This window comes from Amphibalanus amphitrite, unplaced genomic scaffold, assembly GCF_019059575.1.
Source record: "Amphibalanus amphitrite isolate SeventyFive unplaced genomic scaffold, NRLGWU_Aamphi_draft 000208F_arrow, whole genome shotgun sequence".
Classification (NCBI taxonomy): domain Eukaryota; kingdom Metazoa; phylum Arthropoda; class Thecostraca; order Balanomorpha; family Balanidae; genus Amphibalanus; species Amphibalanus amphitrite.
The window spans coordinates 184,838-202,062 of NW_024881703.1; the positions used below are offsets into that span (position 1 = coordinate 184,838).

At 50.5% G+C, this 17,225-nt stretch overlaps 1 non-coding gene across 1 annotated transcript; it reads left to right on the forward strand.

The window, feature by feature from the left end:
* Positions 1-432: 432 nt before the first annotated feature.
* Positions 433-551, forward strand: LOC122385106. Its single transcript, XR_006257159.1, has one exon. It is a non-coding gene; the product is annotated as a 5S ribosomal RNA (ribosomal RNA).
* Positions 552-17,225: the final 16,674 nt, after the last annotated feature.

Consider the following 17,225-nt stretch of genomic DNA (forward strand, 5'->3'; position numbering starts at 1 on the left):
CTTGAATCGAAATTCAGGTATGCCAAGCTTCATCTCTGTATCGCCGTGGCGTTCGAAGCTATCGCGAAAAAAAACTATGGGGGCGGCACCCCCCCCCCCCCGGCCGGCGTGGGTGTAAGTGCCGCTTTTGTCTCGAGATTTGACGGGAGTCATTTCTCAGTTGTGCCGATTTTCAACTGCCCTTCTCACTCATGTGTTTGGTGTCATCGTCCCTTACATATATTGCTTGCGAGCCATTTGCTTGTTGTAACCTATCGGTACTTGGCAGTGTTTTTGGTGGTCACATAAGCAATGAGACTGAGCAGCGCCATCACTCAAGCCATCTGCTTGGCCAAAGGCAATGACTGTGGTGTTTGAGGCTTATCAGTGCCAGAGTTGTGACGTCATCTTTTATGTTACAGATAAAGGAGTTGAAGATGGACGGCTCTCGTCGGCAACGACCATACCATGCTGAAAATACCAGTTCCCGTCCGATCACTGAAGTCAAGGAGCACCGGGCCCGGTTAGTACTTGGATGGGTGACCGCCTGGGAACACCGGGTTTCGTTGTCATTTTCACTTCTTCAATGGTGGCCACTGATTGCTATTTATCCTTTCACTGTCAATGCTCTTGCGACATAGCCAAGGGCGCCCCCCCCCCCCCCATTCGAGTTGGGTGGCCCAGCTCGAAGGAATAAGGGCCCATTTGAGGCGGCCGAAGCTAATCCTTAGACCACCGAAGACCGAGTACAAAGGGCCCTCAAATTGCCTTAAATGGCCCTCAGATGGTCTCAAAAGGCCCTCAGATGGCCTCGAAGGGCCCTCAGATGACCTCAAAGGGCCCTCAGTTAGCGTCATAGGGCCCTCATCTGGTGTCAAAGGGCCCTTAGATGGTGTCAAAGGGCCCTCAGATGGCCTCGAAGGGCCCCAGATGGCCTTAAGGGGCTCTCAGATGACCTCAAAGGGCTCTCAGATGGCCTTAAAGGGCCCTCAGATGGCCTCAAAGGGCCCTCAGCTAACGTCAATCGCCAGCTGGTGCCAGATGGCCCTCAGCTGGCGCCAAATGGCCTTCAGAAGGCCTCAAACGGTCCTCAACTGGAGTCCAGCGGTCCTCAGTTGGCGTCAAGCGGCCCTCAGAAAGCCTCAAGGGGCCCTTAGAAAGCCTCAAGGGGCCCTTAGAAAGCCTCAAGGGGCTCTCAGAAGGCCTTAAAGAGCGTCAAAGGGTCTTGAGCTAGCGTCAGAGGGCCCCCCAGCTGATGTCAGAGGGCCCTGAGCTAGCGTCAAACTTAAAGGGCCCTTAGCTGGTGTCAGAGGGCCCCAGTTGGTGTCAGAGGGTCATCCATTGGCGTCTAATGGCCATCAGAAGGCCCAAAAACGGTCCTCAGCTGGCGTCCAACAGTCCTCAGCTGACGTCAAGAGGCCCTCAAAAGGCCTCAAAGACCCCCCGACTGCTCAAAGGGCCCTTAGAAGGCCTCAATGGGAACTCCAAAGACGTTAAACGGCCCTCAAAAGGCTTGAAAGGGCCCTCTGCTGATGGCAAAGGGCTCGCACCTGAGTGCGAGCCTTGTCAAAAACAGACCTGAGAAACCTTGCCGACCCTGGTTATCTGCGGGACTCCTACAGTTACCTGAGTGGCCCCTGTTTACTGAGGGGCCCTGGTTATTGATGGGGTCCCTGGTTACTTGAGGCCATCTGAGGGCCCTTTAAGGCCATCTGAGAGCCCTTCAAGGTCATCTGAGGGCCCCTTAAGGCCTGGTTACCAGAGGGGCCCATGGTCACCTGGTGGGCCTGTAGCACGCTACATCTTGAACATCTAACGTAGTATCTTTTCGGCACGGCCGGCCCGGTGACGCGCAGCTGAGCAGAGCGCTGCCGCACGCTTCCCTCCCTTGTCATTATTCCCTCCCTCCTCCCACCCGTCCCCAGGTCCACCCTCCCCAATCATTTCTCACTGTCCGCACAGAATGGGCCGCCATTAAACTCCAATTAAGACAAGCACCTCTGAAGACAGTCACATCAGGATGAGTCATTGGTAGTCATTACAAAGCAGCTGAAGCTACAAGCAAACGTCGGCACACTGTGAGACCACGCGCAGGCTTAAGGCACGTAGCACATTGGGTCTCACGTAGCCATGGTAGCACAACAGTGCGTCTCACTGCAAAGGAATCCGCTAGACTTAGCAAACAGCCTCCGAAGCAGACGTAGTTCAGGACGTCTCCACTGCGGACAGAAAGCGCTGTTGTCCGAAACAAACGTAGTTCAGGACGTCCCCACCGCGGACAGAAGGCGCTGTTCTACGGACCCTCCAAACCAAGATGACGTCAGTGGGCGGAGCAAGAGTGACGTCACAAGGGGCGTTGCCGGCAGACGAAACGGAAGGAAACAAAAGTTTGAATAAAATGAAATTGAAGAATCAAAATTAAAACTCGAAAATCACCAACCTTTCGGGGATTGGTTTATGTCAGCAACTACCAAAATGATAAAGCACTCAACACGAAGACGATTCGACGGCCAAAAATTGCAGGCACGGAGGAGCAAGGTGACTAAACAGGACAGAGGGCGCCATCTTACGGCCCCAACCACCAGAAGAAGGCAGAGGAAGATGACGTCGCAAGGGCGTGGCAGTCACCCCTCCCCCCCCAACTATAAAAGGGTGCACCACCCAACCAGAGAGGGAATCACAGTTGAGCAGCCGAGAGTCACAGTCTGCAGCCGGAGCCGGAGACGACATCTGGAAGCCGCCGTCAGTCCGGGGTCACCCGCGAGAAGCCTCTTCAGTTCGACCGACCAGAGCCGGAGGACAACCGCCGACGCTTGTGACCACACTGAGAAGCGGAAGCACAGGGAAACTCCAGAATGTGAGTGTTGTTGAAAAGTCTGCTCAATCCCAATCCTTGACCCCCCCCCCTTGCCCAGCCTGCCGTGCCGTGACGACTGCCAAACATTTTCGGTTGCCATAAAATGCACTCTCAATTGGAATTGGAAAACTTAAATTACTTTGAACTTATTGGTCCAGACACCCTAGTAGCATATTAGGATCTGAATTGGGAAGGTCATGTCAGAGCCGCCAGTAAATAGGTACGTTATTGTCAGTTGGAGTTCACGATTAGGCCGGGAGCGAGATGCTAAAATTTGAATAAGCAGCTCATTGTCACGAACGTTGAGATTGATGACATGATGCATGTCAGCATTGGATAATGAATATGTCTTTGTGTTTGGTCAAGCTGGTTCGTTGATTTATTATCGGCGGTAGTCAGGTGCGATTAAGATTTGAGGTTGGGAAGTTTGTGAAATTAAGGGTGTAGATTCATGCTGTACTCACTAAAAGTTGCATTGCGAAATCATTGGTAATATTGCTTTAGGAATTAATTGCGAAGTCGAAGTCAATTATAGAACAGGTAAATACGTTTGGAAAGGAATGTAATGTTTTAAGGTGGCGACTGATTCATGCAATCGATCTATGAATATGGCTATGAGTTATGATTTTCAACAGATATGAATGCTTGGGCTTACGGCGGAATTTCTTCTGTTACTTAGGTGCAGAATTGAGAGTAGTGGTTTGAGGTCGACGGTCTGACACTTTGCGACTTTAGATGGTCCTTGTACTTTGCGTCGTTGTAGTTGCGAAATGTGGAGTAATAGGTAGATGTAGAATTGTTTGGGGTTAGAACTAATATGCGACTAATATAGGTACCGATCGTTGTGCTTTTATAGAATAAATACTAGAAAAATCATATCTTTTGGGAAAGATCGAGGGGGATACGGAGCTAGAAAAAAAAAACTTACGTGGAATGAAGCTGGTGAGATGTCGAACAGGGAGATATTGCAGCGATATTTTACCAGATTCACACTCACTGACACATTCGTTGAATCTACCCGGCCCGAATAGACCGCACACACCAGTACTGCACCGCGAGTGATGACGCGCCCATCGCGGCGCGGCCTTGACAACTGTCGACTGTCGACGCGGCGCCGGCCGGCAGCCGTGGTAATCGTCGTTCGCGACGCGGGACCGTGCGCCGCTAGATGGCACATGAGAGCAGCGTCGGGAGTGGAGCAGCGGCCACAGTATAGGGCAGTGGGTTAGCCGTAATTGGGGCGCGTGCGGTAGGTGAAGGTCAGCGTATAGGAACATGGTTAGTTGTGGAAAGTTGCCACGGGATACGAACGTAAACAGTTAATGCATAATTTTAAATATGACATGCTATATGATATCTAGGACTGCAGTTGGTTTGATGTGCATTGTTTACTGTTGATGGGATGATTTAAATTAGATTTTCTATGAAAGGCTAGGGATCCCTATGACAATATTCTGGCACTCTACAAAGATAATTTGTATAGGTAACTAGGAGCCCATCAAAAGCTATCGAACGAGTTTCAAGGAGTCATTTCCGTTTGAGCATTCAGTAATTTAATATGATACGGTGGATCACAACCAGGCGACAGATCGGTGCGTACTAATTGGTTCTAGATCATCTGATTAAATCAAGAGCGGTTCAAGGTCTACTAGGATTGTATACGAGAACTGATGATTGGATTCACGTGTGCAGCAGAATTTATGACTTGAGATTACGATTTGGTTTGGATAAATAATGCGTTTCTGTTATTTGTGTTCTTGCGAGTTAGCGCCAATAATTACTCCACCAATATTGGCACAGGGCATTGTGAGGCACAGACGGCTTGTTTGCCCGTCTCCTATGGCGTAACGTTTACCAGCATGACCGTATGAGACACAGATGCACTTCTCTACACACACGTCCAGACCGGAATAATAAGAGGGACACACCGTCACGTACGCAGGGCATATGCACGTTTTCCGCCAGTGGTACCGGCTACTGTTAGATTTCCCGCTTAGGTAATACTGGGTAACGAGGCAGTGAGAGGTTTCTACGGCAGGGGGAAGGGGAGGATTGGCACAGTGTGCAGTGGAGAGTAAGTTATGCCAAAGGCAAGAAGCCGAGGGTCAGGGGTGAGTCACCCAAAAGTGCGGATAAGGCGAGCCGTAGTGTCCCGAATAAGTCCTCATACTTATTTTGTAAGGGTACCTTAATCGGTACTGGACAGCCTCAGGGGAGGTAACGATGTACTCCAGGACACGTAAGGCCTTGAAAGTAAATCCCAGGGTTTAAGGAAAGTTCCTGAGGAGAGTTCCAGGATATGAACGGTGGTCCCTGGGTCGTGAACGGAGGTGTTACACGCGGACCGGAAGAGGGCATAGGTAATCTCTCCCGGATAGAGAGATAAGTCGGATGTAAATCGTGTATATGTGTACCATAGGTCTATCGGACGTGTGTGGATCCCATAAAGTAGTAGGGTGGATATTTGTGCAATTATTCTGGACGGCCCTGCGATAAGTATCTTTGTCGCCGGTTAGCGGAGCATGCATATGGATTTCGGAAAGAGACATTTATCTCGCCGGGGAGATCGTCGTCAGCCAGACACCTAACACTATCGGAGGGAATTTCGGGGGCTGCTAAATCGATTGGGGTGAGTGAATGGAGAGCAAATGCTTTGTGTGGATGAGCGTAAGAATGATGAAGGATAAATCTTAGGATAAGGCCGATAGGAGTTAAGCAGAACTCAGGTTGGGCAGTCAAGCTAATGATTCTCGAGGGCAGTTAAAACTAGCAACGCTAATACGAATTAAGTGGGCGCAGCTTTTTTTATCCCTTCTTTCTTCTTTTCTTTAAATCCCCTCGCTACAAATGGCGCCCATAACGTGGGGCTTTGATAATTCTCAAATTGTGAAGCTGGTAGACTGGCACAAGCCGCCGAACCCGAAGTTGATGAATTGAAAGTCAACCGTATGGAGAAGAGGAAGAAGTTGAAGAATAGAGCAGGTGTTCGAAATACTGGCAGCAGTGGAAATGAGCGTGCTGCAGGGGTCGACGTGAAGAAAGAGGATGAGCTAAAGAAAGCTGTGTGAAGATGATGAAGCTTATGATGGTGGCTGATGACAGGAAAGTTGAAGAATTGAGCAGGTGTTCGAAATACTAACAGCAGTGGAAATGAACGTGCTGCAGGGGTCGACGTGAAGGTAAAGGATGAGCTAAAGAAAACTGTGTGAAGATGAAGCTTATGATGGTGGCTGATGAGAGGAAGCGGTCTTACGAATACTGAAAAGGACATAGAAGAAGTTGTTGAAGATAAGTTAGGTAAATGAAGCTGTCTCATGAAACGAAGGATCAGACTAATATAGAAGTCAGGCAGAACACGAAACTTGAAAATTGTTTGCATCAGCATATCAATTCTTCTACGTTCGGCTGTACAACAAGTACAAGTCAAGGTCAGCTGCTGTATTGCAAAGGAGAGCTCAAACTGTCTAGAGTAATGATGATAAGAGCACAGGCAATATTAGAAACAGAAGAGGAAGAAGAACAGGAGGAATGCTCGGGTTTTACTCGATCAAAATCAAACACGGTCGTCTTCACCAAACAGCCAAGGCAATGATCAACTTGTTGACCAAGGAGATGGTACCAGGATGCTATCAGAGCAACTGCCAAACGATCTGTTCAGATGGGCTGCCGCAGAGATCACCCACCTGGGCTGCTGCAAAGGTTGTCACCTGGTCCGCCGAAAGGTCGCCCACCGGAGCTGCCCACCTGGCTGCCACGAAGGTCACCCAACCCGACTGCCACGGAGGATACATTGTCCTCCCGTGCTGCCTCGGAGGTCACCCACCTGAGCTGCCTCGGAGGTCACTCACCTGAGCGGCCGCGGAAGTCGCCTACCTGAGCTGCCACGGAGGAAGCATTGGTCCCGCGTGCTGCCTCGGGGGGTCACTCACCTGATCTGCCGCGGAAGTCACTCACCTGATCTACCACGGAGTGGTCACCGGGTCTGCCACGAAGGTCATCTACCCGGGCTGCCATGGAGGCCACCCACTTGAGCTGCCGCGGAAGTCGCATACCTGAGCTGCCACGGAGGTCACCTGTGCTGCCACGGGGGATGCATTGCCATCGCGTGCTGCCTCGGGGGTCACTCACCTGAGCTGCCGCGGAAGTCGCCTACCTGAGCTACCACGGAGGCTGTCACCGGGTCTGACACGAAGGTCACCTACCTGGGCTGCCATGGAGGTCGCCCAGCTGAGCTGCCACGGAGGTCATCCACCTGGGCTGCCACGTAGGCTGCCCACACGGGCCGCCGTGCAAGCTGCCCACCCGGGCTGCCATGGAGCCCGCCGTCCGGGCTGCTGTGGAATCTTCCCACCCTGGCTGCCGTGGAGGCAGCCCCACCCAGGCTGCCATGGCAGGCTGCCACCCGGGCTGCCGTGAAGGCCGCCACCCGAACTGCTGTGGAGGCCGCCCACCTGGGCTGCTATAGAGGTCTTCACCCTCCTGAGAAGCCGCTTACCGGACGGCGACCGACGACATCGGGCTAACCAAAGTGGTTGGTGCCCGTGACCTGGATCTGGTGAACGACAAACTGAGGTGGGGACGAGGAACAACAGGTGCGTGTGTGTACTGTACTAGGTATACGATGTCATTTTGTAGGCGTTGCGGAACTTAACATGATTGTGTAGATTTAGATGAGTAAGGGATGTGACTTTTTTGTAGGAGTTGCGAGGACGCAACTAGGGTTGTTTGGACTGAAGATGTAGCACGCTACATCTTGAACATCTAACGTAGTATCTTTTCGGCACGGCCGGCCCGGTGACGCGCAGCTGAGCAGAGCGCTGCCGCACGCTTCCCTCCCTTGTCATTATTCCCTCCCTCCTCCCACCCGTCCCCAGGTCCACCCTCCCCAATCATTTCTCACTGTCCGCACAGAATGGGCCGCCATTAAACTCCAATTAAGACAAGCACCTCTGAAGACAGTCACATCAGGATGAGTCATTGGTAGTCATTACAAAGCAGCTGAAGCTACAAGCAAACGTCGGCACACTGTGAGACCACGCGCAGGCTTAAGGCACGTAGCACATTGGGTCTCACGTAGCCATGGTAGCACAACAGTGCGTCTCACTGCAAAGGAATCCGCTAGACTTAGCAAACAGCCTCCGAAGCAGACGTAGTTCAGGACGTCTCCACTGCGGACAGAAAGCGCTGTTGTCCGAAACAAACGTAGTTCAGGACGTCCCCACCGCGGACAGAAGGCGCTGTTCTACGGACCCTCCAAACCAAGATGACGTCAGTGGGCAGAGCAAGAGTGACGTCACAAGGGGCGTTGCCGGCAGACGAAACGGAAGGAAACAAAAGTTTGAATAAAATGAAATTGAAGAATCAAAATTAAAACTCGAAAATCACCAACCTTTCGGGGATTGGTTTATGTCAGCAACTACCAAAATGATAAAGCACTCAACACGAAGACGATTCGACGGCCAAAAATTGCAGGCACGGAGGAGCAAGGTGACTAAACAGGACAGAGGGCGCCATCTTACGGCCCCAACCACCAGAAGAAGGCAGAGGAAGATGACGTCGCAAGGGCGTGGCAGTCACCCCTCCCCCCCAACTATAAAAGGGTGCACCACCCAACCAGAGAGGGAATCACAGTTGAGCAGCCGAGAGTCACAGTCTGCAGCCGGAGCCGGAGACGACATCTGGAAGCCGCCGTCAGTCCGGGGTCACCCGCGAGAAGCCTCTTCAGTTCGACCGACCAGAGCCGGAGGACAACCGCCGACGCTTGTGACCACACTGAGAAGCGGAAGCACAGGGAAACTCCAGAATGTGAGTGTTGTTGAAAAGTCTGCTCAATCCCAATCCTTGACCCCCCCCCCTTGCCCAGCCTGCCGTGCCGTGACGACTGCCAAACATTTTCGGTTGCCATAAAATGCACTCTCAATTGGAATTGGAAAACTTAAATTACTTTGAACTTATTGGTCCAGACACCCTAGTAGCATATTAGGATCTGAATTGGGAAGGTCATGTCAGAGCCGCCAGTAAATAGGTACGTTATTGTCAGTTGGAGTTCACGATTAGGCCGGGAGCGAGATGCTAAAATTTGAATAAGCAGCTCATTGTCACGAACGTTGAGATTGATGACATGATGCATGTCAGCATTGGATAATGAATATGTCTTTGTGTTTGGTCAAGCTGGTTCGTTGATTTATTATCGGCGGTAGTCAGGTGCGATTAAGATTTGAGGTTGGGAAGTTTGTGAAATTAAGGGTGTAGATTCATGCTGTACTCACTAAAAGTTGCATTGCGAAATCATTGGTAATATTGCTTTAGGAATTAATTGCGAAGTCGAAGTCAATTATAGAACAGGTAAATACGTTTGGAAAGGAATGTAATGTTTTAAGGTGGCGACTGATTCATGCAATCGATCTATGAATATGGCTATGAGTTATGATTTTCAACAGATATGAATGCTTGGGCTTACGGCGGAATTTCTTCTGTTACTTAGGTGCAGAGTTGAGAGTAGTGGTTTGAGGTCGACGGTCTGACACTTTGCGACTTTAGATGGTCCTTGTACTTTGCGTCGTTGTAGTTGCGAAATGTGGAGTAATAGGTAGATGTAGAATTGTTTGGGGTTAGAACTAATATGCGACTAATATAGGTACCGATCGTTGTGCTTTTATAGAATAAATACTAGAAAAATCATATCTTTTGGGAAAGATCGAAGGGGATACGGAGCTAGAAAAAAAAACTTACGTGGAATGAAGCTGGTGAGATGTCGAACAGGGAGATATTGCAGCGATATTTTACCAGATTCACACTCACTGACACATTCGTTGAATCTACCCGGCCCGAATAGACCGCACACACCAGTACTGCACCGCGAGTGATGACGCGCCCATCGCGGCGCGGCCTTGACAACTGTCGACTGTCGACGCGGCGCCGGCCGGCAGCCGTGGTAATCGTCGTTCGCGACGCGGGACCGTGCGCCGCTAGATGGCACATGAGAGCAGCGTCGGGAGTGGAGCAGCGGCCACAGTATAGGGCAGTGGGTTAGCCGTAATTGGGGCGCGTGCGGTAGGTGAAGGTCAGCGTATAGGAACATGGTTAGTTGTGGAAAGTTGCCACGGGATACGAACGTAAACAGTTAATGCATAATTTTAAATATGACATGCTATATGATATCTAGGACTGCAGTTGGTTTGATGTGCATTGTTTACTGTTGATGGGATGATTTAAATTAGATTTTCTATGAAAGGCTAGGGATCCCTATGACAATATTCTGGCACTCTACAAAGATAATTTGTATAGGTAACTAGGAGCCCATCAAAAGCTATCGAACGAGTTTCAAGGAGTCATTTCCGTTTGAGCATTCAGTAATTTAATATGATACGGTGGATCACAACCAGACGATTGATCGGTGCGTACTAATTGGTTCTAGATCATCTGATTAAATCAAGAGCAGTTCAAGGCCTGCTAGGATTGTATACGAGAACTGATGCTTAGGTTCACGCGTGCAGCAGCAATTAGGACTTGAGATTACGATTAGGTTGGATAAATAATGCGTTTCTGTTATTCGCGTTCTTGCGAGTTAGCGCCAATAATTACTCCACCAATATTGGCACAGGGCATTGTGAGGCACAGACGGCTTGTTTGCCCGTCTCCTATGGCGTAACGTTTACCAGCATGACCGTATGAGACACAGATGCACTTCTCTACACACACGTCCAGACCGGAATAATAAGAGGGACACACCGTCACGTACGCAGGGCATATGCACGTTTTCCGCCAGTGGTACCGGCTACTGTTAGATTTCCCGCTTAGGTAATACTGGGTAACGAGGCAGTGAGAGGTTTCTACGGCAGGGGGAAGGGGAGGATTGGCACAGTGTGCAGTGGAGAGTAAGTTATGCCAAAGGCAAGAAGCCGAGGGTCAGGGGTGAGTCACCCAAAAGTGCGGATAAGGCGAGCCGTAGTGTCCCGAATAAGTCCTCATACTTATTTTGTAAGGGTACCTTAATCGGTACTGGACAGCCTCAGGGGAGGTAACGATGTACTCCAGGACACGTAAGGCCTTGAAAGTAAATCCCAGGGTTTAAGGAAAGTTCCTGAGGAGAGTTCCAGGATATGAACGGTGGTCCCTGGGTCGTGAACGGAGGTGTTACACGCGGACCGGAAGAGGGCATAGGTAATCTCTCCCGGATAGAGAGATAAGTCGGATGTAAATCGTGTATATGTGTACCATAGGTCTATCGGACGTGTGTGGATCCCATAAAGTAGTAGGGTGGATATTTGTGCAATTATTCTGGACGGCCCTGCGATAAGTATCTTTGTCGCCGGTTAGCGGAGCATGCATATGGATTTCGGAAAGAGACATTTATCTCGCCGGGGAGATCGTCGTCAGCCAGACACCTAACACTATCGGAGGGAATTTCGGGGGCTGCTAAATCGATTGGGGTGAGTGAATGGAGAGCAAATGCTTTGTGTGGATGAGCGTAAGAATGATGAAGGATAAATCTTAGGATAAGGCCGATAGGAGTTAAGCAGAACTCAGGTTGGGCAGTCAAGCTAATGATTCTCGAGGGCAGTTAAAACTAGCAACGCTAATACGAATTAAGTGGGCAATTTTCTTAATGGGAAGGCCAGTATAGGAATGGGTGACTGGACAAATGATCACCTTCAATTTATCAATGTAATTACCACCCACATGTTTGGCAGTGGTCATCGGGACTTCGAATGCCCTGTCCTTCACCTGCCCAACTGTGCCGCAAACCCAGCTGATCGGATCCCTCTATCCCTAATCCGAGCAGTGAAGAAGCATCTCGTGCATCATGGTCTATACAATGAACAGAATCATCAAGCCTCTAAATTAAAAAGCATCTTCCATCAGATGTATTTGTACGCAAGGTGGATCGGGATATCTACATCTCTCCCAGTGGACGTCATCTCAAGATCTCTATCTGGATGCCCACATCCCTATCAGGTGGATCTCATCACCATCTGGATCCCTCTCTATAGCCATCTCAGGATCTTTAGATCACTATCTGGATATCTCATCTATCTCAGGATCCCATCACTACTTGGATCTCTATCTAGATCTTTCTCGGGATCTTTTCCAAGACTCGCAAGTTCCCGTGTATCACCAGCTCTACTATCGAGTTCATTACGGCAGCAAATTGTTCTCTCTTTTCTGCTAAACCAGCCGAACAACATAGGACCGCAGTATTTGATGAACCGCAAAGAAGATGCAGCTATTTTATTCCTCCTTTCTTCTTTTCTCTAAATCCCCTCGCTACAGGCCCCTGATCAATTGAAAACCCCTGGTCATCTGAAACGCCCCTGATAACCTAAAGGGTCCCTGATCACTTGGATTCAGTGACATAGCAAGGGAGCGAGGGGGTACGTGCCCGTTCTCGGGTTTAGGGTTTCTTCGAAACCGAGGGGCCCTGCGGCGCCAGTTGGTAGCAGAGGGTTCGTGCTGGCCGCACTTCAACTCGGAAGGACACCACAGGGCTTGTGGGGCACGTTATTGGCTCCTATGTAGCCACAATTATCTTCATAAAGGCCCAATGCCTCAGGGCCCTAGTAACGGCCAACGAGGGATTGGCTGCTATGGCTCCACATCCGTCTGTGATAGACACACGGCCCACACCAGTGTTTCTAAAGGCACCCACAACGGCAACTGCGAGGCCCCTCGCGCCACCTCCACAGTGTTCCATTTTTCAGACTTTTTGGTGGCAAATTACACCTAATGGGGAAAATACTTTTATCCCTAAAATACGAATGACCGACTTAGCTTCCTCTCTGAAAAAAGCTTCATGTATTTCCAACAGCCAGTTTACATGTCACTTGACAGGTTGATGCACCCACATTTTTGTTTCACAACCTGTCAAGATTCTGACATGAAATCCTGGTTTATCAGTTGGCATACAAATTGGCATTATACCATTTTGCAAATACACTTTGGTTATTTATTTCCTTTTTTCTCATCCTACGATTTTTTTTCTCCGTCAGCACACCCATCCAAAATCCAATTTTAGAACACTGCACCTCCAAGGGACCCCCCACCAGCGCATCTTAAGGGCCTACATCGGCGGCTCTGAGAGTCCCCACACCGGCGCCTCTGAGGGCCACGTATCAGTGACTCTGAGGGCCTCTTACTAGCCTCTGAGTGTCCTTGCCAGCCTATGAAGGGCCACTTCCCACTTGCAGGCCATTTTGCAGGGCCACACACATGCCAATGATGGCCCCACCAGTGTCTCTAAGCCCTAAGACCCTGCAACGGCGCCTGTGAGGACCCAACACCAGCGCATCTGACGGCCTTTCACTGGCACCTCTGAGCGCGCCACACACCGGTGACTCTGAGGAGCTCGCTCGCTTCGCTCGCTCGTAGAATACCATGTACATTAGGCATTAGTGTACGTACATTAGGCACACTCCTCGGGCATAAATGGCACTTTTACTCGCCAATTTTCCACATTTTCTCATGCAAAGACCGTTTTAAAGAGACCCGTCTGCTAGTGAAACTGGACCCACCGTGCCTTCCTCCTCCCATCGAAAGGTCCTGGATACATCCTATCCTGAGCTGACCCCGGGCCCCTGGGTGACTCGCGGGCCCGGGGTCAGGTGACCAGCAGGTGACCCCCTCTTGGGCGAAATTCTGGGTACGTGTCCGACATGCGTCGTACATAGTCCTGTTGATTTGATTCATCGATTAAACATTAAATATAAGTTATAAGCTGGATCTCTAGTCTGTGATCCCGCATCGTATCAGCTATAATGACATTTCATGTCGATGTGCCCTAAAAAATATGTGAATACTCGTATACGTGAAAAAGGAGTGCTGCTCCCGCTCCTACACAACCGGGCCAAACAGTGACCGGCCCCTGCTATCAGCCACCCGGGCCGGCCGGCAGTTAGTCGCTGATCGGGGCTGATTTCTGAGGGACTTGCAAAAATGTTTATTATTGAAATGTTTTACGTAATAAATTAGATGATTAGGTATATGTACGGGCTCTGAGTCGCATTTGAGAAAAAAACATGCTAGCGTAAAAATATTAATGTTTTGAAAATTAAGCTAGTTCCGAAATAATTGTTTTACCATGTATTGACAAAAGCTCAAGCTTCAAACCAACCGAAATACATATAACCCCGTGGGCCGTATTTCTTTTTTTTTTGGGGGGGGGGCCCTTCGGCATGGGGGGCCCAGTTCGAGGGTCGTGCCCCCCCCCCCATTCAAAAATCCTATGTGCGCGCCTGGACATGGCCCGTGCCCTGCACACTGTACACGTCTTCTATTTATTATGATTCGATAAGCTTCTTTTTACACACTGGTTCTAGCTACATGTCATTCGAAACGGGACTGTAACCATTGAAAGACGTTCAACGAATTTGCTTCATGGGGCCGAGATATCGCTATGTTGCCAAAAAGCAGTGGTATGTCCTCTCCATTCACCCTCGCCGGACCTATTGGCCTTCTCCATACCAGGGCCTCCTCTAACATACCCACTGGGTGGGCAAATGCCCACCCAGTCACCACAATTGCCCACCCAGTGGCGTCGATTTGCCCACCCAGAAGCACATAGGTGGATAATTGTGACCAGCTGGGGGACGGGGGTGCTCGGGCGCAGCAAATCCGCCGCCGCCTAGCGGTGACCTTGACCCGCGCCGCCCGGCCGCGGCTCCAAAGCCAAGCCGGCGTGGAATTGGGAGAGCTCGAGCACCCCCAGTCCAGCACAATTCTCCACCCGTGCAGAAGCAAATGCAAAAATTCTGGGGTCCGGCCGGACGTCCGGTACTACCTTTCTGGTCTTAAGCAAACTGGAGGCTGTTTGAAGGTAAAAAAAAAGTTTTCTGGTTGCCCGATATTCAGGGGCGTAGTCAGAATTTCCTCAAGGAGGGGGCCAAACGCACAGGGGCCCAAAATAACCCCCTAAAAATCCAAAAAGCCATCTGGTTGGATCCAATATTTTTTTGGAGGGGGCCCAAATAAATAGAAAAATATTTATTAACAAAAAAATATTAGAACTGAGGGGGTAAGCAGTCCATGGGCCCTGTTAGATAGGCCCACGAATAGCTTCATAGAGTCGCCAGTCGGTTTTGAGGGCGGTCTGAGGGCCCGTAGGTCGGATAAGGGTTCTTCAGACCGTCACAGGCCCCTACAGCGCATGAGAGCCTCGTAAGCCGTCTGAGGGTCATATAAGCCGCCTAAGGGCCACTAAGACCGACAAAAGCCCTCCTTGCACTTGCAGAGGCCCAGTCATGCCGACGGAGGGCTCTCTCAGACAAACTAAGGACCCGTTCAGGGCATTTGAGGGCTTCCTCAAACCGATAGGGGCCCCTCAGATCGACAGTGGATCCGATCCGAGCTCCCTCAAACCGATATAGGGTCAGACCAACAGTCGGAACGCATTGATTCTGTTTACACACCGTTGGACCCAAGTTGGACCCATCCCATCCAACTGGCCCCCTGGTTTCAATAGGGCCCCAAGGCTCTAAAATTGGGGCTCTCTTGGCCAAAGTATAACTACTCAGCTGTGTCAAAGGATCTGCCGCAGGGGCCTTTGCGTCGCCAAGGGCCCACTGTGTCAGCCAGGGCCCCTATAGAATAAGGACCCCTGGCTTCCAGGGGGGGGGGCATGGTCCCTTTGGCCCCCTCCTTGGCTATGCCACTGCAGGTGACAAGCGTTCTTCCAGGCGACCAGGGGGCAGGGGCCAGGCGACCAGGCCCCCAGGCGACTAGCCCCCAAGCGACCGGGGCCCTCTAGGCGACCAGGGGCCCCAGGAAACCGGGGGTCATCGGATGAGTGCAGGGGCCCATTGGGTCATCAGAGGGCCACAGAAATGAAACTTCGATATCAATTTTCTTCCGAGCAAAAGACGTTTTATCCAGTGTTTGAAAAAAATATCCCGGGGCCTGAGGGGCTCCCCCATGGCGCGTTTTGCGCTCAAGGGAGGGGGCCATTGCCCCCGTGGCCCCTCCCCCTTGGCTACGCCCCTGTCGATATTGTTATTCATGGACAAAGCCAGCTAAATCTCTAAATACGGCTGAGCTAAACAAATAAGCAAGAATCATTACCGGTTCGGGTAGCCTTTACTACAATGTATTATTTTAGTTAGCCCTCGCCCGGTGAGGGGGGTTGATGCATCCCCCTAAGGTTTTTCACAAATAACGTAAAAATGGCGGCGCTCAAATTTAGCATACCCTCTGGGCCTCTGGGGCAACCTTTTGGCACTTGTCCTGAAAATTTCAGGTCTCTAGTCTTTTCAGGTCAGGTCACCAGGTCACAAACCCCGTACAAGGTCAGGGGAAAATTGGACTATGTAGTTTAGCGGCAACCGAATGCCAGAGTTTTTCGTTGATAGCGTGAGTTCTATAGCACGTAGCGCTACCAAATTTAACCCTCGCATGTGTAGGGGGGGGGTCGGATGGACCCCCCATGGTTTTTCGCGAATAACTCGCGTAAAAAGCGGCCGATCGCAATGAAACTTTCAGTACCCTCGCATTGATCAATTTTACACCTACCCTGAAAATTTCATGACCCTGACCCAAATGACCTTTGACCTGTGACCTCTTTTCCGAGACCATGTTTGGCCGGAATCGCGATTCCGCGTATGTCGGCTCCCATTAGCCGCGCGTTTGCAAGCTTTTCGTGGTTTCAAACGTTCAAACATATGATTTGATGTTGCTCCCATGCATTAGGGTGGGTGTCAAGGTCACCTGAAGGTCAGGTCAGGTCATTGACCTTTGGTGACCTCGGGTGACCTCGGTTCACTTTTTCGAGTTTTACATGTTTCTAGGCTAGTTTTTGGAGCTGAATTCGAATTTAGCAACCATTTGAACATTTACGAAGTAGTTTTGGTGCCTTCGTAACATGTTACGAAGCTGTCAGAGGCGGTTGACAGGTACTACGAACACCCGTCACAACCCCTACTGGTTGATCTGACCTGACCTGACCCGACCTGGTCTAAATGCTTAACGACATCATCTGTGATCAAAACTAACACGATTTTCGTGATCAGCACCCCGAAAAACCCCTTAGCAGCCACACTTTACGACTTTCTAATAGGTCCCGATTTTCCCGACTTTGGGTCATTGACCTGACCTGGTCCTGGAAGGTCAACCAATGACCTAGGACCTTAAAATTGGGTATCATCGGCTTCCTCTCGTCACGGGCAACACGCTCGTTTTTTCCGCGAAGCTCTAGCTTGATCAGGGGCCAAACGGCAAGGGGGGGTCCAACCGACCCCCCCCCCCCCCTACACATTAGAAGCTGGCAAACGCCGCACACATGCGAGGGTTAAGACACGGCTTGGAGCATCTGTTTGTCACTTGGCCTTGGAGTTTTAGGTTCTAGTGACCCGAGGCCAGGTCACAAGGTCACAAAAACTGGTACATTGTCAAAATAGCAAGA